Source organism: Chiloscyllium punctatum, chromosome 3 (genome assembly GCF_047496795.1).
Source record: "Chiloscyllium punctatum isolate Juve2018m chromosome 3, sChiPun1.3, whole genome shotgun sequence".
NCBI lineage: Eukaryota > Metazoa > Chordata > Chondrichthyes > Orectolobiformes > Hemiscylliidae > Chiloscyllium > Chiloscyllium punctatum.
Window position 1 is genome coordinate 113,712,684 of NC_092741.1, and position 22,114 is coordinate 113,734,797.

At 40.4% G+C, this 22,114-nt stretch overlaps 1 protein-coding gene across 2 annotated transcripts in view; it reads left to right on the forward strand.

Annotated features, from left to right (window-relative positions):
- khdrbs2 (KH domain containing, RNA binding, signal transduction associated 2) overlaps window positions 1-22,114 on the forward strand; it is a 622,325-nt gene that overhangs the window by 521,609 nt on the left and 78,602 nt on the right. For both annotated transcript variants that reach the window (XR_011954815.1, XR_011954816.1), the window contains exon 11: window positions 8,540-8,631. The gene's annotated coding sequence lies outside the window, so the exon portion shown is untranslated. The remainder of the gene's footprint in view (window positions 1-8,539; window positions 8,632-22,114) is intronic.

Sequence of the window (22,114 nt, forward strand, 5' to 3'; positions counted from 1 at the left end):
AAATTCATCTGCTATTGTTTTGCCCACTCATTTAAACTATCACTTTCCCTTTATAATGTGAAGCTCCTGCAGTACTGATTATACTGCCAATCTTTGTGTCATGAGTGAACGAGGATAGAAGGCTCTTTGCTGCGTTATCTGTCTAATTCATTAGTGAATAGAATAAGTAGTTGAATGCTTTCCCGTCCTCCAAGACAATTCCCCATGTGACACCTGGTTAGCTTCATCCAGTTTCAGTGCATCACCATTATTCCAGCTCTGAGGATCCTGCTTCATGCCCCATCCCCCTTCAAATCATTAAATTCCCTTCAATTTCATGAGCTTTAATTTGAGTTAATAGCCTCTTACGTGGAAATTTATTGAGCGCCTCCTGGAAGTTCATATAAATTACATCTGTAAATACTACTCCATCCACAACTTTAGCCACCTTTTCAAAATTAATTCAGCAAAATTTGATAGGCATGACCTGCCCTTTAGAAATCCAATTTTTGGTGTTCTCTTATCAGCTAAATTTCTCTAAGTGCTCAGCCACTTTGTCTTTAATTAAAGATTCTAATAACCTCCTCGCAGTAAACGTTGGATTAATAGGTCCATAATTTCTTGCTTTCTCTCACCTTTAGACAACCTGAGCCATCAAAAGATGAAGCAGTCAATCAACTCCACAATTTTTGTTCTGGTATCATCTTTTGATAATATACATATTAGAACATTTTGAACCGAATTTTTCGTTATGTGTTTATTAGCCTCATAGAGTCATAGAGATGTACAGCAAGTAAACAGACTCTTCAGTTTAACTCATCCATGCCGATCAGGTATCCCAACCTAATCTAGTCCCACTTGCCAGCACCCAGCCCATATCCCTCCAAACTCTTCCTATTCATATACCCATCCAGATACCTTTTAAATGCTGCAATTGTACCAGCCTCCACCACTTTCTCTGGCACCTCATTCCATATACGCACCACCCCCTGCGTGAAAAAGTTGTCCCTTATGTCTCTTTTATATCTTTCCCCTCTCACCCTAAACCTATGCCCTCTAGTTCTGGACTCCCCACCCCCAGGGAAGAAACTTTGTCTATTTACCCTATCCTTGCCCCTCATGATTTTATAAACCTCTATAGGGTCACCCCTTAGCCTCCGATGCTCCAGGGAAAACAGCCCCAGCCTGTTCAGCCTCTCCCTGTAGCTCAAATTCTCCAATGCTGGCAACATTTTTGTAAATCTTTTCTGAACCCTTTCAAGTTTCACAACATCCTTCCAATAGGAAGCAGACCAGAATTGCAGATAATATTCCAAAAGTGGCCCAACCAATGTCCTGTACAGCCAAAACATGACCTCCCAACTCCTGTACTCAATACTCTGATTAATAAAGGAAAGCATACCAAATACCATCACTATCCTATCTACCTGCGACTCTATGTTCAAGGACCTATGACCTGCTCTCCAAGGTCTCTTTGATCAGCAACACTCCCTAGGACCTTACCATTAAGTGTATAAGTCCTGCTAAGATTTGCTTCCCCAAAATGCAGCACCTTACATTTATCTAAATTAAACTCCACCTGCCACTCCTTAGCCCATTGGCCCATCTGATCAAGTTCACATTGTAATCTGAGGTAACTTCCTTCACTGTCCACTACATCTCCAACTTTGGTGCCATCTGCAAACTTACTAGCTGTACCTCCTATGTTCAAATCCAAATAATTTATATAAATGATGAAAAGTAGTGGACCTAGCACCAATCCTTGTGGCACTCCACTGGTCAATGACAAGATTAGCATTTGTCGTCCATTGCGAATTGAACTGAGTATCATGCTCGTGCCATTTCAGAGAGCAATTAGCATCAACTACATTGCTGTTATTTATCTTTTCCTTTGATTTTATGGCCATATGTAAATACAGAGTGTTGAGAAAATTAACTTTGTGAACCCATAGGATAGTTGAGGCAAATAATATTTATTCATTCTCAGCATATGCCTGGCACTGGCAAGGCCAGTATTTGTTGCCCATTCCTAATTGCTCTTCAGTGGAGTGGCTTGATAGGTCATTTCACAGGACAGTTAACCAAAATAAGAATTAACCAAACGGTTGAGAGTCTAGAGTCACATGTACACCACATGGCCACAGATTTTCTTCCCTAAAGGGCAATCAAGTGGGTTTTTCTCAATAGTAATTTAATGCTTATTATTAGTGACAGTAGTTTTCAATTTGAGATTTTATCAATTAAATTAAAATTCCACCCACATCACTGGTAGAATTTGACCACATGTCCCCACAGCATGAGACTGTGACATTGCCAGTAAGACACTTTCTGTCTACCAGCTCCTACTATGATTAGTTTCAATAAAATAAATAATCGCAAGAATGAATTTGTGTTTATATAAACCTTTCACTACCAGAACATCTCAAAGTGCATTGAATATTGTCACTGTTGTGCTGGATTAAGAGATTAAATCTCAATGCTTTTAGTTTAGAGTTGTAATTACTACTCATAAGAGTTACAGTTGACAAAACCACAAGTGTCCTTAACCTACAGGTTGTCGAGTTTGACAGTACAACCATTAATTCTTGGGCCAGCTCTTTGAAACAGTTGTATAATCATCTCATTCCCCATGCGCCTTAACTTTCAAGTATAAAATTTTTAAGCCCATGTCCAAGTTCCACCTACTCCAGAACTCTGTAATGACGTATCTGAATAGGTTGATTAAAAAAATGCATAATTTTAAAATCATCTCCAACATCTTTTCAGATGTTGCATTCCAATCATAAAACCTGCTGCATAAGAAGTATTTACATTATTTCCATTCCCACGGTTTTATTTTTTGTCAATTACATTCTGCAGAGAATTAGAGGAATTTCTGAGGGCAAACAATTGAGGCAAGAATGCAGCAAGTACATTGAAGGCACAGAGCAACTTGCAGAATCAGAAGATGCCCTAAAAATATTGTAGAACAGGTAAACTGATTGAGTACAGACTCTAAGAAGACAGAAATAATGGTAGTTAGAAGGAATAAAGTAAAATAAACTATGGCAAAGATTGAGATGGATGGTGTCACTTTGAGCGAAAGAGATAGGTTTGTCTATTTGGGACAAATGGGAATAGGAGATGGCAAATCTAATTCAGAGTTTAGAAAGATAAACATAGCTAGAAAATGTTGTGATTGTGAAGCATATGTTAATTACATGAAAACTCAAACTTGAAACAAGAAAAAACCTCATAAGCTGCAAAATCTATCCACTTTTCCTGTATATCTCAGGAACCTGGACAATAAATAACAATCAATGAAAGAATATCAAGACCTTTGAATTGTGGATGTTAAGACGTGTGCTACAGATTTCCTATCAAATCAAGAAAAATAAAAAAAGCCCTTGAATATGCAAGGACAACAAAAACTCTAAAAAAATGACATTCAGAAAAACAGTGTCAGTGTTTCAGCTGATTGATCAAAGCAACAGAAATCTCTTTGACAGGGCAAAGTGAAGGGCAGCAGTTGGAGGGGCCAACCTGGGTGTAGTTGGATGCTAGATATCACAATGTGATTACAGACAGGCTATAGATGAAAGACAAGCAGGGTAGGAGTAGTGACAAGTAGTAGTTTAAATGTATCCTGCAGTATCAACACAACTGGAAGCAACTCTTGCTATCTATGTTATCAAAACCCTCAAAATTTTGAACACTTCTATTAAATCTCTCCTTAACCATCACTAACCTAAGGAGGACAACCCCAATGTCTCTAGTTCCTGCACGTAACTGAAGTCTCTCAATCATTCTAGTAAATCAACTCTGCACTTTCTCCGGATCCTTAATTTAATTCTTTCTAAAGAATAGTGCTCAGAATTGGATGTAGAACACAAACCTAATTAGTGATGTACAAAGGTTTTGATTCATAATCATAAAACTGAATGGACCCACTTCTTTTGAGCTGAGATTAGCATGGCTGACAGTTCCTATTTTGCCTCTGAGACAATAAAATTAGGTCCCAAACATGCAAACACAGAGCTACCTAATTGAGGGGAGGGTATTGAGTGAGTGGAGATGTGGTATTTACTTGAGGTTTGAGATACATGGAAGCTGAAAGGTGATTATTATGTAGAGACCTTGTTTTTTTTGCCTGAATACCGAGATCGAAGAAAAATGGAATTTGATGCTTTTGAATAATTTTCTCTTGATCGTGAATGTTACGTCACAGGAAATTTCCTTCAGAGTATAAGAATGTAGTTTTTCCTGCTATAAATTGGTGTTCCAAGATAATAAAATTTAGGCAATAAATAGGAACTTTATAATTCCTAAATGGCAGCAAACTTTATCTCATTTTATGTAAGATGGAAGGTGAAGAGTTAACAGAAGATAGTTTTCCTGAAGTGTCCCCGAGGGACGTTGAATGCAGGCCTACACTCAGTGCTTGGTATATCCACTAAAGATATACATTTTACTTAGTTCTACAGTCAGGTATGGGATTTCATGGAAGTTCACCGCAGGAGATTTTATTTTAATTACTTCTAGACTACGCACTATGAGTGCTTTGCAGTATGTTTGCCCATCAGAGCTTTCAAGGTCTTCAAACCTTTATGCAGTTCTTTAATACAGTATATGTGTGGTCATGTTTAATATGAGTTGAAGTGTCGGAGTGGTGAGTAGAACATTGTGAATCACTAGAAACTCATCAAAAGAAGACAGTTCTTCATTGTCAGATAGACATGCAGTTCATGCTATCGTACATAGTGAATGATAATTTTCTGCTGATTCAGATTATGGTTTGTGCATCTCCAATAAATAAACTCATTTAGATCCAAAAATGTGCAGGTTAGGTGAATCGGCCATGCTAAATTGCCCGTAGTGTTAGGTGTAGGGGAATGGGTCTGGGTGGGCTGCTCTTCGGAGGGTCGGTGTGGACCTGTTGGGCCGAAGGGCCTGTTTCCTCACTGTAAGTAATCTAATCTAATCCAAATTGCCATACAGATTTTCTGGCTGTTTCACTGCTCTACTTAATTTTATAGAAAGCCTTTACTGACACTGACTACTAAAGTTAAAAATCACACAACACCAGGTTATAGTCTAATATAGCCTGGTGTTGTGTGATTTTTAACTTTGTACACCCCAGTCCAACACTGGCATCTCCAAATCATAACTACTAAAGGTTCACGTAGAGTGTAAACACTAGCATAGACGAGTTGAAACAGCTGACCTACTTCTGTGATGTAAACTCTTAACTTCACAACTCAATGCAGTAAAATTGCTCACACCATTGAGAGAATCCCTTTACTTTGTGCCAGTGGTAGATCAGTGCCTAAGATCAGTGTGTTCAGTTTCTTAAATGAGTTAAATTAAAAACATTTTGTGCATAGTCATCATATTTAATCTTCAGTTATATTGTTCCAAAAATGGTGAAAATTGTTCCAAAAATGCTAAAAGTCTGACTCATATCCAACTTAAAGATATCAGAGCAGTACTGAGCTGGTATATGGTGTGAACCGAGCATTCAGATTTTGTTACAACTGAGGCTGGAGTACTGAGCTGATTCTTCTCCTAGTCTTACTCTTTCACTGGTCAAAAAAATATTTTATTTTAACCAGGGTAGTGACATGTCCTGTTTTGGAGATGCCAGTGTTGGACTGGGGTGTACAAAGTTAAAAATCACACAACACCAGGTTATAGTCCAACAGGTTTAATTGGCAGCACTAGCTTTCGGATCGCTGCTCCTTCATCAGGTGGTTGTGGAGGACACAATTGTTCGGCACAGAATTTATAGCAAAAGTTTACAGTGTGATGTAACTGAAATTATACGTTGAAAAATAACTTGATTGTTTGTTGAGTCTTTCTTCTGTTAGAATGACCATGATAGTTTCACTTCTTTCATATGTAAATCACAAAACTTTTTTAAAAAGTTACAATTGGCGTCAGCCAGATAATATGTTGAAGGTGTTAGCCCCCTGTGTTCCCTGTCTGTGCCATAATGTTTAGACTGATTCTAATCTAAAAAGTGAGTTAACAGAGTCTTACATGGATTCATGCAGTTTTTGAGCAAAGTACAATGTAACTCTACAAGTACAAATTCACCCCACAAACGTATATGTCTATGTGTGTATGTAGGTGTTTGTGTGTGCGTGTCTATCTGTCTGTCTGCGGTGGGGGGTTGTGAGTGTGAAAGAGCATGTATATGTGTGTTTATGTGAGTGTATAAGTGTCTAAGTCTGTGAGAGGGTGCATGTAGGAGTGTGTGTGTCTGGAGGACTGTGTGTGTGTGTCTGGGGTGTGGGGTTGTGAGTGTCTGTGAGAGAGAGTATATGTGTGTGTGAGTGTAAAGTGCTCTAAGTCTGTGAGAGGATGCGTGTGGGAGTGTGTATGTATGTAGGAGTGTGTGTCAGTGTATATTTATGTCTGTGTGTGTGTGTGCGTACTATCAATACCACGAACTGCTGGCTTAAAGTGGAGAGGATCTCCAAGAAGATCACTCATATTGAGACACACACACACACTCCTATACACACACAGACACATATATACAGACACTCATACACACTCCTACAGACACTCACACACTCCTACACATGCATCCTCTCACAGACTTAGACCACTTTAAACTCACATGCGTGCACATTTACACTCTCTCTCTCAGACACTCACAATCCCCTAGCCAGGACACACACACACTCCTACAGACACACACACTCCCACACTCAGACATGCACCCTCTCACAGACTTAGATGCTTTACATTCACATACACACACATATACACTCTCTCTCACAGACACCCACAACCTCCCCATCCCAGACACACACACACACATACACAAAAAGCCACATACACACACATATACATACACGTTTGTGGGGTGAATTTGTACTTGCAGAGTTACGTTGCACTTTGCTCAAAAACTGCATGAATCCATGTAAGACTCTGTTAACTTACTTTTTAGATTAGAATCAGTCTAAATATTATGGCACAGGCAGGGAACAAAGGGGGCTAACACCTTCAACATATTATCTGGCTGACATCAATTGTTACAGTTAGCCTGATAATGTAACTGTTTAAAAAAAGTTTTGTGATTTACATATGAAAGAAATGAAACTATCATGGTCATTCTAACAGATGAAAGACTCAACAGACAATCAAGGTATTTTTCAATGTATAATTTCAGTTACATCACACTGTAAACCTTTGCTGTAAATTCTGTGTCTTACAATTGTGTCCTCCACAACCACCTGATGAAGGAACGGTGCTCCGAAAGCTAGTGCTGCCAATTAAACCTGTTGGACTATAACCTGGTGTGGTGTGATTTTTAAATATGTCCTGTTGTAATTGAACTCAACACAGTATTAAGTTTAGTATTAATAATAAATGTCGGGCACAAAAGGGTGGTGAATCTTCTGTCGCTTTCACCTTTGTGTCCACTTCTTTTGACAGGAGTCCATACTTAGCCTCAGTCCTTGTATATATTTAAGGCTGCAATAGAGATTCTTAATCAGTAGGGCGATCAAGGGTTACAGGTAAAAAATAGGAAGGTAGATGTGAGGAATGTTAGATCAGCCATGATCCTACTGAATGGTGAGCAAGATTAGAGATTAGATTACTTACAGTGTGGAAACAGGCCCTTTGGCCCAACAAGTCCACACCGACCCTCCAAAGAGCAACCCTATATTTACCCCTTCACCTAACACTATGGGCAATTTAGCATGGCCGATTCACCTAACCTTTGGACTGTGGGAGGAAACAGGAGAAAACCCATGCAGACACAGAGAGAATGTGCAAACTCCACACAGACAGTTGCCTGAGGCGGGAATTGAACCCAAGTCCCTGGCGCTGTAAGGCAGTAGTGCTAACCACTGTGCTACCGTGCCACCCTCTCCTGTTCCTATTTTTTATGCTCTTAAAGACATATCAAAACCAATTTACTGCACAGACCTAGTTGCCTTTTCAGCAGATCCTAGTAAACAATCCTTTTCTCCATGGAGTTTGTTCCTGTCTCTAATTCCAATTAACTGTGATTCAGAAATTGCTTTCCAGTGATAGTTGAATTGTTTTTGAATGACATACTGAAAACCTCACAACAAGCTTGCCCCAATTCCTCGGCACTACTGAATGTATCTAATATTTTGGAGCCATTAAACATTGTAGCAGTTGAATGCAGCAAATGCTTTTAACTGTCTATCCTCTGAATTTATAATGCTTGCCAAATACTGGCTCTGACAGCACAAAAATGCATTAGAAAGCAATTGATCTCAATTTCCTAAACTGAAACTCATCATTGATACACGCAGCACAGAAGAGAAATATTTGACCTGCTGTACCTGTGTTAGCTCTTTTAAAAAAATAAATCGTATAAGAACCATGCCTCTGCTTTCTCCCCAAGGCCCTGCAAATCTTTTATTTTCAATTATTTATCTAATTCTCTTTTTCAAGTTATTTTGGAATCTGCTTCCATCTCCTTTTTAAGCTATGCTTTCCAGATTATAACAAATTACAGTTTTGATGGCTAAAAAACAAATTGCCTCATCTACTTCCTAGTTATTTTTGCTAATTTCTTTCCCAAACTGAGCAGATCAAAGACTTCTGGAGTTTGTGGCAGATGAACTGGTGGCCTACTGAAAATATGGAAGAAGATACTTTCCCTAACTTTGTTTCTTCGATGATGTAAGTGCATCAATGAATGTGCCAATGTGTGTTCCCAGTATTGCAAACTTTGTTTTACCTGGCACCACATGAACCAGCACTCTCAATGAGGCAGCAAACATTACATCCCTCAAATACCATGAAGTTTAATGCATCATTCTATCCAATTCTTGTTAAACTTCCATACCTGTTGTCTAACTGAATGGCCACATGAGATACCAACAGTTGATTCAAATACCACAATCTATGGGGTGTCCAAATACGTCAGTTGAGGGTGCGAGTGAGAAGGCTCGGTAAGTTTTATTCAAGGCAAAGTTGTATATTATTTAAGTGATTTATGCTGCAAGTAAAATATACAGTGATGTGTATGCCCCCTGCATTTGGTTTCTATTACTTAATGTGTGTTTTTACATTAATTATGTGGACCTGTAGATTATCCAGAAGATTTGATCAACTGGCACACTCCTGGTCCCATAGGTTCCAGTTGATAAACTGTTTTCTCTGCTACTTTTCACTGCTGATTTCAGTTACGAATTGTGCTGAAATTTTCACATTATTTAGTAACAATCTACCTTTTGGGTAAGATGTTAAATGCAGGTCCTGTCTGCCATCTGCGTTAGACATAAAAGCTCCCCATAGGGCAGCACAGTGGCTCAGTGGTCCACACGACTACCTCACAGCACCAAGCACCTGAGATCGATTCCACCCTTGGGCGACTGTCTATATGGAGTTTGCACATTCTCCCTGTGTCTATGTAGATTTCCTCCCCATAGTCCAAAGATATGCAGGTTAGGTGGATTGGCCATGCTAAACTACCAATAAAGTCCTTGGATGTGCAGACTGGGTGGTTTAGCCATGGGAAATGCAGGGTCACAGGAAAACAGTCATGAGGTGGGTCAAAGTAGGATTGTCTTCAGAGAGTCATGTGGACTCGTTGGGTCAAATGGCTTACTTCTACACTGGAGGGATTCTATGATTTCCAGGAACAGCATTGGAGTTATTGCCAGTAATTAGCCAATATATTTATCCCTCAATCGACATCACAAAAACAGGTTACTGTATGACCATTTTGCTATTTCTGGCCTCTTATTTGTTACAAATTGGTTGTTGGGTTTCTTACATTACAATTGTGACTAGAATACAGAATTACTAAATTGGTTGTAAATTATTTTGCCATAGCCCAGAGTCCCGAAAGATTCTGTATACACATATGTGCTTTCTTTCAAATCAGTTTCAGTCAGACTGTATTTGAAATCAGATTCAAGCCTTCAAATGTTCTGCATATTACATCACAACCGAAGATTTGGAAAATAATTGTAAAGTTGTGCAGAGTCTTATTGAACATGTAATTTCATTTTTACTGCTTCATGCCACCCAACAGTTCCTTTAAACAACAGCTTTTCAGTGTCTTGTTTAGGGTACAAAACATTGGATATCTTTTGCAATGAATACTGCTCTCTTCTGGTCACAGCTCGACAGTATTATGCAACACTAAGTTATATTTTAAACATGCATTTTAATTTACTTTAAAAATGTATAAATAAAAAGTGGCTGGTCCAATTAGAATCACTATTTATTTAAGTAAAATCATCTTGGTAATATATTCTTAATTGCATTGTCCACTTATGTCGACTCGTTGCAAATGCAGTACATTCAATGAATACCCCAATATGTGTTCTTTTCATTAATCTATAGGCAATAATCATACTTGGCTTCAGTTGGATATTGCATTTATGACTGGCATTATTATATAATTATGTGATTGTATTTCTTGACCATTATCCAATCATCTTCATTAACTTGATCCTGTGTATATATTTCTTCTGAATTTGTATTTTTATGATCCCAGCTGATGTTTTGTTTGGACAAGTCAAATCCCAGACTAAAATCTGAATGGATAGATAATTATTTATTTTCAAATTAACAAGGTGGTCTTTCAACTAAACACAAGTATACAATGCTACAGATCCGGCTTGGCAGTAAAGAAAAGATAAAATGGAATGAACCCAGCTACTTATATATAACAGATTTTAAAATACAGTAGAAATATAACAGCATCTCTTTACAATACTCAAATTCCATTAAGAATTCCCTTTTGTATTTCACTTATAGATTTGATTTGACTTTTGCTTTAAATCCCTGGTCTTCAAACATTAATAGCCTTTTAAGTACACACAACTGAGCTTAGACTTTTTTTAGCTTCTAATAACCCCTTCAGGGTTCTCACCAACACTTCTCATCTTGAATTTTCAAACTAAAACCCTTATACAGAGGTAAGCTAATATCTAACTTTTAGGAACTCTTTTTTTCTCGGAGAAACTGCTTCATATATCTGACTTCAATAAGGACATCTACAAACTCAAGCCAAAGGCTTTCCAAACTATGGGTGCTTTGCCTAAGCAAAAAGTAATTCAATCCCTGATCCTTATAAGTGAAAACCAGAAAAAATGCTCTTCAATATTTACTCTGTTCACTTGTACAACTCTCCCAATGCAAACAAATTCAATTAAACAGGCCAAGGATTCTGTCTTTCTTATACCACATTTTTAAAAATATCTCCAGAAATAGTATCAAGTTGATTGTTACACCCACTGAAAGACACTCCAAAACCCACATGCCACTTGTTAAAAATCCAAACTCCAAAATAAATTATATTAAGAGATACATAAATCACACTTCACTTCCAAAATAAAAATGTATCTGTAAAAGAAATATTTGTTACCTATCAAAATTTATTTTAACATTACTTATCTGTCATATTAACACTACTTATATGTCACATTAATAGTGGTAACCTGCTGACATTAGGCATGCTATGAGTTACACAGCAACCATATTTCATGTAAGTCTTGATATATTTTATATGTGCTTTTGATAAGCCATTTACTACAACACTTTATTTTCCAGGCATTTAAATACTTTTCAAATGATGCAGGCTGAGAATTAAGCTTCACTGGAATGTTTGTAAGTTTTCAGCCCAACATTTTTTCCAAAGGAAATTTCAAGTTCCATAAAAATAACAAAATCTTCCACAGGTTTGGTGCTGTATATACCAAAAGGATGTGGAGCTAACACAAGATTCAATATTTCCATCTCAATTGTTGGCTGTTTTTGCTGACATACTGTCAGTTTCTTTGAAAAATAACTGACAAGCTAATCGATCCCTATCTTATCATCTTACAGGAATCGGCTCCCACACTGTTATTGCAGGCATCAACAGCCAGTTTGAATGGTTTCTCATAACTCGACGCGTGTGGTTGTCAGCACAGCTTTCACATTTTCAAATGCACTCTGACAGTCCTGTACCCATTCAAACTTTCTACCTTTCTTCAACAAATACAACAACAGTGAAGATCAGGGCAAATTCTGTGCTAAAATCCATTTGTGCCAAGAATAGTAAAATTTCACATTTTGTCCTGGGCATTGGAAAATTCAAAATAATCCTTACTTTCACTTCTCTCGGTGTTACTGATCTTGTCCCATACTGTACTCCAAATCAGCCACCTTTGCCTCAGCAATTTCATTTTTAGCCTGATTTATAACCAAATTGCCTTTCTGCAGCTGATTAAACAGTTCAGTCAAGTGGTGTAATAGTTCATCCCAGGTTTGACTAAAAACAACTAAATCTTTGAGGTGCACAATATAATTAGCGTCCTTCAACCACTTTATGGTTAATCATGGAATTTTGTTAGTTCATTTTTCATTCCAAGCAGCATGACTTCGCGATTATAAAATCATTCTGGAATTCAAAAAGCTGATATTACTCAGAATCCATCCATTAAATCATGTGAATCCAATTAATTTAATGCAGTTCTTGAATTTTAGAATAGGATATAAGTTTGATTTTTTTACCACGTTACTTTAGCAGTAATCAGTACGGAATATTTCTGGCCACTTTAGCTCTTTCGTCTGTGGCGAGGACACAGTGTTAATGTTTTGGGTCCTGTGACTCTTGTTCAGAACTCTGTTCAAAACTGTTATCTGAAGAAGGGTCACTGGACCTGAAACGCTAATTCTGCTTTCTCTCCATAGATGCTTCCAGACCCGTAGAGTTTTTCCAGTAATTTCTGATTTTGTTTCTGATTTCCAGCATCCACAGTTTTATGTTTTTTTTAATCTCTTTTCTCACTGAACTCCTCTCTCTGACTTGAGTGTATAAGATTGTTGTTCTGTGGGTAATGTATCCCTCATTTTGGGATCACGAACAGCCAAAATTGTTTTTCCTCTTGTTCCCAACTGACATAATTCTATGCCGGTGTTTGCAAGTGGCTTTGAGAGTTTCCCGAAAGATAAAACATGATGTAATGTGAAGTTTTAAGAGTCTAATGGGGACCATAAAACCATTGTTGATTGTCAGAAAAACCCAACTAGTTCACTAATGACTTTAGGAAAGGAAACTGCCATCCTTACCTGGTCTGAAGTAGAGAGGCAGTAGGCTGGAAGAACACAGCAAACCAAGCAGCATCAAGAGGTGCAAACGTCGACCTGGTTACACCTGAAATGTTGACTTCTGCACCTCCTGATGCTGCCTGGTCTGCTGTGTTCTTCCAGCCTCTTGTCTGTCTACTTTTTTTTTGGTCTTTACCTGGTTTGCCGTACATGTGACTTCAGACTCACAACAATGTGGTTGACTCTCAACTGCCCCATGGCCAATTAGGAATGGGCAATAAATGCTGTGCCAACCAGTGATGCTCATGTCCTGTGAATGAATTTTTAATAAGCACCTCTATATTATCCAATCTGACAGTTGAAGGTTCAAGCTTTGAATACGCAATTTCTGATTCATTCTCCAATATATTCAAGTTTTCAATTATATTTCAATTTCACTTTCTATTTCTTTTGCTACGGTAAATATACTTACCTCCTGACTTATTCATTGCTCCTGACATAATATCTTTTTAGCATGTTAATATGATTCACTCACTGAATGGAGTACTCAACATGTAATTCTTGAGTTTTTTTGTGATTGATAAGGTACAGTGAACCTGGCTTTTAATGGTTCCCCAGAGATATGTCACATCTTGAGTCCAGTAACAATGTTTCAATGTCTGAGGAGTGGTGAATGGTGCTGAACATTGAAGATTGCACAATGAACATCCCCACTCCCAAGGTTATGATAAAAGGAAGGCCTAGGACACAACCCTGTGGAACTCTTGCAGCGATGTCCTAGAGCTGAGAGGACTGACCTCCAGCAACCCCAACCATCTTCTTATTGTGCCACCTTCAGCCTTTTGTTCTCTTCCAAATTTCAGTAATTGTTGAGCACCTTTCAAATACTATTTAACATTGGGAGAGCTGTCTCACAGAATAGTTGACCAACAGCCTGACACAGTCATATTCACAGAGTCATACATTGCAGATAATGTCCCAGACACCACCATCACCAACACTGAATATGTCCTGTCTCATGGGCAGGACAGACCCAGCACAGATGGCAGCACAGTGGTAATCAGGAGGGAGTTGCCCTGAGAGTACTCAACATTGACTCCTCACCTCATGAAGCCTCATGACTTCAGAATAAACATGAGCAAGGAAAACTTCCTGTTAGTTACTGTGTATTGTCCACACTAGGCAGGTGAATCAGTACTCGTCCATCTTAGACATCACTTAAACTGAGGGTGGCAAAATGTACTCTGCATCGGGGATTTCAATGTCCACCACCAAGAGTGGCTCAGCAGCAGCATTACTGATGAAATTGGTTGGCTCATAGAGGACATAGCTGCTAGCTGGGGCAGCAGCAGGTGGTGAGGGAACCAGCAAGATGGAAAAACATACTTGGCCTCATCATTACCAATCTACCAGCTACAGATACATCTGTCTATGACACTGTCAGTAAAAGTGACCACAGCACATGCCTTGTGGAGAATTGAGAATAACTTCGATCATGTAGTGTGGCACTATCGCTGTGCTAAATGGGACATACTTTGAACAAATCCAGCAACCCAAGACTGATCATCCATGAGGTGGACTGTGGGCTAACAAAAGCAGCAGCATTATACTCCAGTACAGCATCTAATCTCATAACCTGGCATATCCCCCACTCGACCATTACCATCAAACCAAGGGATCAAGCTGGTTCAATGGAGAATGCAAGAGGGCATATCAGGACCAGCAGCAGGATACCTAAAATAAGGTTTTAATCTGGTGAAGCTACTAAACTGGACTACCTGTGTGATAAACAGCAGAAGCAGCAAGTGATAAACAGAGCCAAGCAATCCCACAATCAATGGATCTAAACTCTGCAGTCCTGCCACATCCAGTCGTAAATAGTGGTAGACAATTAATCCACTCACTGGAGGAGGAGGCTCCAGGCATATCTCCAATCTTAATGATGGAAGACCCCAAGACATCAGTGCAACATATAGGACTGAAGCACTCTCAGCCGTATTCAGCTAGAAGTGCCAAGTGAATGATTCATCTCAGTCTCCTCCAATGATCCTCAGCATGACAGATACCCGTCTTCAGCCAATTCAATTCATTTCATGTGATATCAAGAAACAGAGAAAGGCAGTAGACACTGCAAAAACTATAGGCCCTGACAACATTCCAGCAGCAGTACTGATGACTTATGCCCCTGAATTTGCTGAACCCCTATCCAAGATTTCCAGTACAGTTACAGCACTGGCATCTACCCAACAATGTGGAAAATTGTCCGGGTACGGCCTGTACACAAAAAGCAGGACAAATCCAACCTGGCCAATTATCGCCCCATAGGTCTACTCTCGATCAAGGTGATGCAAGGTGTCGTCAACAGCGCTATCAAGCAGCACCTGCTCAGCAATAAACTGCTCGGTGATGCCCAGTTTGGGTTCATCCAGGGTCAGCTCCTGACCTCATTATAGCCTTGGTTCAAATATGTATAAAAGAGCTGAACTCCAGAGGTGAGGTGAGAGTGACAGCCCTTGATATCAATTCTGCATTTGACCAAGTGTGGCATCAAGGAGCCCTAGCAAAACTGGAAAAATAGGTATCGGGGGAAAACCCTCTGGTGGTTGGAGTCATATCTAGCACAATAAGATGATGGCTGTGGTTGTTGGAGGTCAATCATCTCAGCTTCAGGACATCTCTGCAGGACTTCCTCAGGGTAGTGTCCTGGACCCAACCATCTTCAGCTGCTTCATCAATGACCTTCCTTTCATCATAAGGTCAGAAATGGGGATGTTCATTGTGCAATGTTAAATGTTCTGCACCATTCACCACTCCACAGATACTGAAACAGTCATGTTAGAATACAGGAAAGCCTGGCCAATATCCACACTAGGGTCAAGAAGTGTCAAGTTACAAACTTGCTACGCAAACCTCAAGCAATAATTATCTCCAGTATGAGACAATTTAACCACTGCCCCTTGAAATTCAATGATGTTACTGTCACTGAATCACCCATATCTACAATCAGGGGCTTACCATTAACCAGAAATTCAACTGAACTTACCATATAAACACTTGGCTGAAAGAGCAGGACAGAGTGTAGAAATACTGGAGCAAGTAACTCATCTCCTGACTCCCCAGAGCTTGTCCACCACCTACAAGTCACAAGTCAGGAGTGTGATGGAATATTTCTCATTTACCTGGATGAGTGCAGCTCTAACAAAATTCAAGAAGCTGGACACCATCCAGGATGAAATACCATATTTGATTGATGCCGCATACACAAGCATCCGTTCCCTCCAGTAGCAGCAGTGTGCACTATCTACAAGATGTGCTTCAGAAATTGGCAAAAGATAGTTAGGAAGGACTTCACATTTATCCAGGTTCAACTCCATCTGCCACTTCTCAGCCCAACTCTGCATCCTGTCAATGTCTTGTTGTAGTTGCAACAGCCCTCAACACTATCTACAACACCATCAACCTTTGTGTCATCAGCAAACTTACTAACCCACCCTTCCACTTCTTCATCCAAGTCATTTATAAAGACTACAAAGAGCAGAGGCCCAAGAACAGATCCCCACAGGACACCCCTGGTCACTCACCTCCAAGCGGAATGCTTTCCATCCACTAGCACTCACGGTCCTCTTTCGGCCAGTCAATTCTGTATGCAGACAGCCAAATTTCCCTGTATCCCATACCTCCTAACTTTCTGAATGAGCCTACCGCGGGTAACCTTATCAACCGCCTTACCTTGGACTGTCAGAGGAAACCCACACCGACACAGGGAGATTGTGCAAACTCTACACAGAAAATCATCCAAAGGTTGAATCAAACCTGGGTCCCTGGTGCTGTGAGGCAGCAGTGCTAGCCACTGAGCCGTCTGTACAACCCCACTTGCTATAGCATCCCAGCCTCTAACCTGCTCTTGTAGTCACAGTATTTATATGAAGTCCCGTTGAGTTTCTGGTGACTCACAAGATATGGATAGTGGAGATTTAGTGATGCTAATGCTATTGAATATCAAGAAAAAGTGGTCTTTTGTAGGCGATGGTCAATGCCTTCCAGTTATGTGGCACAAATGTCCCCTAGCACTTACCAACCCGATCCAGAATGTGGTACAGGTTTGCTAGATGTAGATAGAGACTGTATCAGCATCTGAGGAGATGATGCTGAATATTTTGAAATTATCAGTTATCAAAAAGTGAAGAACTAAAGGAAAAGTGTGTTTACATAACAGATTAGATGAAGGAATTTTAAGTTACTCATTGCTTTTTTAATCAATAAGTATTCCTTTTAAAATAGTGACTTGTGAGTCTCAAGTTTCTTTAATGTCTGCACAACCCATGGTGGGTACAAGGAAAGTTGGTAATGTAGCAGTCAGAGCAAAGGATGGGTGTGTGGAAGTCATGACTTGGCAATAGTTGGTACTAAGTCAGCATAGGGAATAAAGGGCTGTGGAGATATTAGACATCATGAGTTTGGCACAGGGCATATAAGTAGCCATGTGTGTGGGTATAGGAGCATGGGGTGGCACAGAGTATAGGTGTGGTAAGTGGGGGAGTGGGCATGAGAATGAGGTAATGTAGGGGTGAGGCCTAGATTGTTGTTTTCTTCCTCAGTTTTTTAAAATATAATATCATCAAATCTATGGCATTGTGGCAGGCCTCCTGAGAAGGCTACCCCAAACCTGGCAGGTTCACTTTCATTCTGGCATCACCTGGCCTAAGTTTCAGGAAACTCCACTATCCCAGAATAATCATCCTAACTTTCTGGCCACTTTCTCCTAGGGCAGATCTGTGGACCCATGAAATGTCCTGACTCTGCACTCCTCACCCCCAGTGTAAATATCCAGATCACCAATTTATTTTATGGCAGCTTGGCCCTTGAGGTCTGTCCAAGATTTTGATGATGGCGCACACCCAGCATTGATGGAGCCACTGAACAACTGCCAGAAATGGTGGTGTCCTCTCTTGTCCGATTGGACCAACACCTGATACATAATGCAAATGTTAGCTGATTCCTATCTGCTAAGCTCTGAATGTTATTCTTGATCCATTGATAGTGATTTTGGACTTTTCATTGTTGAATGGAGTCACATATCATGGAGTGTCAGGAACAGATACAGCTTTGACCTTATCACAAACTTAGAACAGCCAAGAGCAGTTGGAATGAGGATTTTTTCCCTGAGGAATTCCTTGACTGATCCCTATGAAAAAGACTCAAGTTTGTGCAGCTCCTTTCGTGGATGTTCGGAATCATTTAACAGCCAGTGAAGTTCCCCTGAACACATGGGAAACAGGGTCACCAATTTGCAGGCAGCAAACTACCTCCAACGATAATGAGATAATGATTGCATATGTATTTTTGGTAATGTGGATTGAGGAATAAGTATTGGTCAGGTCAAAAGCAATAACTTCTTATTATTATCATCAAAATCAGGCCAAAAGATTCTTTGCATTCACCTGAGAGGATCTCAACATAATATCCTACCTGAAAGACGGCTCTCCTGTCCTGCATTAGTATTGTCAATTCACATATTCCTTGGAATGGGAGTTGATACCAACTTTCCAATTCAGAGATGAGAGTGCCAATGACTGAGTGCCACGGCTAACACTGAGCCAACAATAAATGCCATCTAACAATCCCAACCATCTTCAATTCTTGTGGGGTGTGACTCCAGACTCTGGAAGAATTTCATTTTTGACCCTCCCAACTCCTCACCTCCCCGAATCAGTTTTGTCCCTTGAATATGCAGCATCCACAGTCACTGTACCCTGCTCTGCCACCATATCTCCTTGCCTGGCTATCACCTTTTAAGTACCACACAGAAGCCATTACCTTGCCCACCCTACTCCTAGATGGCAAATTGCATCTGCGCATTCCTTCAGTATTGACCCCTGACCAATTCTATTTTGACAAGACTCTGAGGCTCCAGGATATAGCAAGGGTGGGGATTGAATGTGTTTGAGGTTGGGATGTTAGGGCTGAAAGTGGACCCATTGGGAGAGATCTTGCTTCACAAGACTGAAGGGGCTCACATGAAAAGTAACCACACCCTATCTTATTGCATCTTAAAAAAATGCCTGTCAAAATGGTAAATTCAGCATCTCCATTCTGCTTAAGATTTGTTTTTCTCATTTGTTCTCTGAAGGTGAAAGTCTGCTTATGGTCAGATCATGGTTGATCCGTATCTCAACTGCATCTGGTTACATAATCATTGCCCAATAAAAATCTGTCAATTTCAGTTTCAGTTCACAGATAACATAGAATAAATGGTGCAATTCTAAAGAGTTTACTGGAGCAGGCAGACCTGGTGGATGCATGTACGGAAGTAATTCAAGGGAGCAGGGCAAGTTAAGAAAGTAGTCTCTGAAGCTGGTGTTTTATAAGAATGGGCGTAGAAGATAAAATTAGGGAAGTAGCTTTAAACTTGTATAAAACATTTGTTCAACCTTAGGCTGGAAGACTGTGGAAACACCTCCAGGTATTGTGGCTATATACAACAGGGTCCCGCTGAGCTTCAGTCCTTTGTAGGGTCCTACCACCACAGGGTCCTACCATGCCTTGTTAGTCCTCCCAAAGACCACTACCTATCACTTTTCTGTGTTGAATCCCATTTGTCACAGGGCTGCAAGGTTTAGGGGAAGTGCTCTGTCAGTGAGCCATCAGAGAATGCATTGCGCTGCATGGCCTCTCTCTGTTACAAACATTGTGTCCTGGTATGTATTCTTAGGATCTTACCGCTCAGAAGAAAAAGGCCATCCAGGTCAGCGTGTTTCTGCCTTCTGGAAGGAAACAGGTTCATGTGAAGACTATCACTTCCAACAGTTACAGCATCTCAACTCAGGCAGATATTGTCAGTCTTTATTCACCAACTGGTCAACATCCAAGTCAAATTCCCTACGCACCAACAGTGAAGGAGTACATTCCACACAGGAAGTAGGTGAAGAAGATAGCAAACTCCATTTTAAAAGGTCCTAGAGAATGAAAATTAAAATGTCAGTGTTCCCAAAATACCCTTGTCCCAAAAAGTCCTATTCTAAGATGGCAGCACCAAAGCCAATGTTGACATTTCAATGTTAAACTGTTGGAAATGTTATCTTTTGCTTGAGACTTTAGACCCTGTCTTTCCTTTCAGTTGGGCCTAAAAAGTCCCATTGGCACTACTTTAAAGTAGAATAGCAGACTTTTCCCTGATGTCCTGGTCAATGTTGATCTCTCAATCGTATAATCATTATCACATTTCAGTTTGTGGGAGTTTGCTATGCAGAAAACTAGCTGGAATGAAGGATTATCAGGGATATTTAGAAATGTAGAGTTCAGTTAAAATCAAGGCAGCTATGATCTTATTGAATGGTGGAACAGGCTCAAAGGGCCAAATGGCCTATTTTTGTTCTGTGTTCATATGTTGGCTGTTTTGTTTCCAACATCACAGCAGTGACTCCGCTTCAAAAGTACTTTACTTAATGTAAAATAATTTGAAACATTTGGAGTTTGTGAAAAGTGCTACTTTTGCAAGTCGTAACAAGTCCACAGTAGATGCCATATCCCTAGCCCTGCACTCATCCATGGAATGTTTGAGCAACAAGGATACCCTATGTCAGACTACTGCTCATCAACTACAGTTCCGCCTTCTGCACCATTATCTCCTCCAGGCTGATCTCAAAACTCTGAGACCTGGCTCTCAACTCCGCCCTCTGCAAATGGATCCTCACCTTCGTGACCCACAGACTGCAAACAGCAAAGATAGGTAACTGCACCTCCTCCAGAATAACACTCCACACTGGAGCACCCCCCCCAAAGGATGTGTTCTCAGCCCCTACTGTTTTCCCTGTACACCCATGACTGTGTTGCCTAATTCCGAACGAACACCAGCTACAAGTTTGCTGATGATACCACTGTGGTAGAATGGAAATCAAACAACGATGTGTCAGAATACAGAAACGAGATAGAGGGCTTGGTGACATGGTGCAACAGTAACCACCTCTCTCTCAATGTCAGCAAAACTAAAGGACTGATCATTGACTTCAGAAAGAAGGGAGGAGAACCCCCATCTGCATCATCAGAGCTAAGGTTGAGAGGATGGAGAGCATCATGTTCCTAGGAGTGACAATAACCGACAAAATGTCCTGGACCTCCCACATAGATGCACTGGGCAAGAAGGCACAACAATGCCTCTTCCGCAGGTGGTTCAGACAATTTGGCATGTCCGTAAGGACCCTCACCAACTTCTACAGACACACCATTGAAAGCATACTGCCCAGCTGCATAATGGCCTGGTATGGCAACTGCTCTGCCCTGGACCCTAAGTAACTACAGAAGTTGGTATGCACAGCCCAGAGCATCAGGGAAGTCAACCTTCCATCCATGGACTCCATTTACGTGGTGTGCTGTCACAGAAAGGTTGCCAACCTCATCAAAAACCCATTGCATCCTGGCAATGCTCTCCTACAACCATTTCCATCAAGCTGAAGATGCAGAAACTTCAACACACACATCAACAGCTTCTTCCCGGCTGTTATTAGCCTGATGAATGGACTCTCTAACTTCAAATAATATTGATCTCGCCTAGTGTACACCCCATGCAATGTAACCTGTATGACTCTGTCCTAGCATTTTTTTTCAGCTTATCATCTGTCTGTCGTTATTTACTGTGATTAGATTAGATGCCTTACAGTATGGATACAGGCCAATTGGCCCAACAAGTCCACACTGACCATCTGAAGAGCAACCCACCCAGACCCAGTTCCCTCTGACTAATGCACCAAACACTATGGGCAATTTTGCATGGCCAATTCACCTAATCTGCACATCTTGGGATTATAGGAGGAAACCAGAGCACCCAGAAGAAACCCACACAGACACAGGGAGAATGTGCAAACTTCTTACAGACAGTCAGCCAAGGCTGGAATCGCACCCGGGTCCCTGGCGCTGTGAGGCAACAGTGCTAACCACTGAGCCACCATGCCGTCCCACAGTGATCTGCCTATACTGCTCACAAACAAAACTTTTCACTGTACTTAGGTGCACGTGACAGTAAATGAATCAATCAAGTCTGTTTTATTGTTTTCTAGACACTAATGAGAGAATGTAGAGCTCTGACATTGATCATTCAGGGTAACAAATCAGCAAACAA